Raw genomic sequence first — 3386 nt, forward strand, 5'->3', positions numbered from 1 at the left:
AATTTTAGCTTGCAAGGTCTCATGATTTTCATGAACAACAGTTTGCAGTTCTTTTATGGCTGCTTCGTGATTCTGTAATGCATTTTCAAGTCGCGAAAAAATAGGTTTAAAATGCTCACAAATTTGTGTTTTTACGTCATTACAAACTTTTTGACATTTCGATTCAATGTTATGTAACTCATTAGTTAAATCTTCACGTGTTTGTTCAAGCGTGGTGTCTAACTTTTGAAGCTTTTGTTCCATTGTGTCTAACTTCTGAAGATTTTGTTCCATTGTGTCTAACTTTTGAAGCTTTTGTCCCATTTGTTGCATTAATTGTAATAATAATGCACTGGTGTCTGAAACATGTTCCTTAGTGCTATTCGGCAATGCATTAGAACCGGCAATATTCACAGTTTGAAAAACAGAAAATGTGTCTTGAATTATCTGAGAAAACGGTGAGGACGCAAAATCTGAATCTACAGTATTTGCAAGATTGTGTCCTGTCATTTCGGAATCCTGAGGCCAGCTGTTGCTGACCGATCGAATGATAATGCTTCGCTGTTCACTAATTGTTTCACTGCCTATACTATTATTTGCAACCCGCTCCATTTCCCTATGCACAATTACCAAATTACTACTTTGAACATTAGTTAATTCATTACATGGTGGCGCTAACACACTGCTTTTGTCTTCACTGTCATTTCTCAGTTTACTTTGGAGCCTAGTATTACGTTTTTCACACGCCATTATTGTCTCAATATTTCACACGATAACACAGAAAAGAACAATTTGAAGACCAAAAATAAGAAAACACATTAACATAGCACTGAAAATAATATCTTGTTAACTGCAAGCCCAACTGCGAAAAACTTGGTGCAACTCTGCATGCATGCCACAACTGTTTTACTGTACAACAATGAAAGACTGCAACTACAAAGGAAATTCTCTCTACAATTACGCGCTAGCAATAAACAAAGGCTACACTAACTACACAAACTACAAGAAAAAAATCAGAAGATTCCAGTGAGGTATCCTCGGCTACGTGTCGACATTTGAAACGTCCCCTTAGAAAAATTATACACGACTGTGCTTAAACTGACACACAATATTTTTAGCGCAACGCAATCTGACTTTCAATAATCCCTACAAAAGAATGGCCCTGACTAACATTAACCTATACCTTTCACAAATCACTTACCTCACCAAAAATCTTCGTTACTCGAACTACTGCAATACAACGAGCGCCACTACTGCCAGCTAAATAAAAGATTCAAACTACGGAAGTCACTAACTACTGATAGGCACAGTTAGCAAATGAAAGATTTTAATAGAGAACAAACAATGTATTTACCTTAATAGTCATAATATATATATATATATATATATATATATATATATATATATATATCAGTTCATGACATCAATTCTTACAAATTTCAAAAGTCAGCCATCTCTCTCCCTACGTCCACCACTGTTGGCAGCTCACCTCCAACTGCGCAACGCTACGCGCTGTTAGCATCCAGCTGCCGCTGCCCAACACTACAATGGCAGACAACAAGGCAAACTAGCCACAGACTGCGCACAGCACAGCCAGTGAGTTTCTTACAGAGCGCTACGTGGCGTTACCAATAAAAAAACCTAAACAGCCTACTTACAAGCTATTTATTTGCATATTACAGCATAGTCTTCCAGTCGGTTAAATATCGCGGCTGTAGCACATCATCTTCTTGGTGTAGCAATTTTAATGGACAGTTTTGTATGCGGCCCACTATACGACCAAGAAGGCTGACACACCCGTACGAGTGCAGAATTAGAACAACTTTTTGAAGAACCTGATATTGTCACTACCATTAAAATAAGAAGACTGAGATGGGCAGGACAAGTGGTCAGAATGGAGGAAGACAGAACAAGTAAGGAGATTTTTTCTGGCAAGGCTGGAGGCAGACGATGTAAGGGACGTCCCAGAAAGAAGACATGAAAAAACTGTGTGTTAGATGATGGATACGGAAAGCCATGGACTGAGTAGAATGGCAGGACATTGTGATGCAGTCCAAGGCCCTCCAAGGGCTGTAGAGTCGAACAGTAGTAGTAAAGTAGCAAATCTTTCTACATCTCCTTTCTATTTCGCAGTAAGACTGTGGACAAATCACCCTGTAAACGTGCTTATGCGAAACTACTCTGCATTCAAGACGATGTTAAAACTTTACGTCTTATCATCGGCGTAGCTTCGCTCTTGATTTATACTAGATGTTTTCTTCCTACCAATATGGTACCAGTATGCCTGTCACATTGTAAACTTCCCATGCTTTTTTCATGCTTTCCTATTTATGTTTTTTTCTTTTCCAGCTCATCTTATAATCTTACCCTATTATCTCCTCTGACGAGTCAACTGTTTCTCCATACTGATTCCTTCTGTACTGTTGTCATACGTTTCTGTTACATGTAAGTACTCATATTCAACAAGAACGTAACGAGAAATGTTCACTAGATTGATGTTTCTCATGTTCTACATACTGACAACTAAATAGTGCATACATTGTATGCGTATTTCCATTATTATTATTCTTGTTGTGCTACCCATCACAAACGAACACTGGTTGTTAATCTGTTTATTGGTAGACTACAACACATGACAGCACAATGTACAATAACCTGAAATTGCCTAGAGGCAATACAAGGTCGTAAATTAACATCCAAATCTTGAGGGCTGCTCGGTAAGTAACAGTAGACAGCACGGTGTAGACTCACGTCGGCCTAGAAGTAGATAAGTGCAGACATCTCTGATGTCAGTGGGTGCGGCTAGTGTTGTAGGCTGGCGCTGGAGGCCGATGGTGGAGCCTCTGGATTCGATCCCCGCAATCACGACTAGCTCAGTCCATCGAGTAACATGTGTGTTGGTGGCGTTGCAGCCAGCTTGCACTTGGCGGTCGGCGCAGCATGCCGATGTGGAACGAGGCGAACGCCGAAAGATAGTGGTAACTGTGGGCTTCCGACAATTATTAGTATATTGCTCATGTATCATGCAAATAGTAATGTTTACTCACGCAGATTCAAATGGCTCTGAGCACTATGGGACTTAACTTCTAAGGTCATCAGTCCCCTAGAATGTAGAACTACTTAAACCTAACTAACCTAAGGACATCACACACATCCATGCCCGACGCAGGATTCGAACCTGCAATCGTAGCAGCAGCGCGGCCGGCCGGCTTACTCACGGAGGAAGAGTTACTAGAGGCTCTGAAAACACTGATATTACCAGATGAAATAAATACGCAAATAAATAGAGGATACATCAAGAAAGCCGCTGTAGATTTGAGCTCTCAGCTACAGTGCCTTCTTTTAAAGTAGAAAACATACGCTCATTCACACATGAGCACATGACCGCCGGCCCTTGTAGCCGAGCG

The sequence above is a fragment of the Schistocerca gregaria genome, chromosome 6, assembly GCF_023897955.1.
Source record: "Schistocerca gregaria isolate iqSchGreg1 chromosome 6, iqSchGreg1.2, whole genome shotgun sequence".
Classification (NCBI taxonomy): Eukaryota; Metazoa; Arthropoda; class Insecta; order Orthoptera; family Acrididae; genus Schistocerca; species Schistocerca gregaria.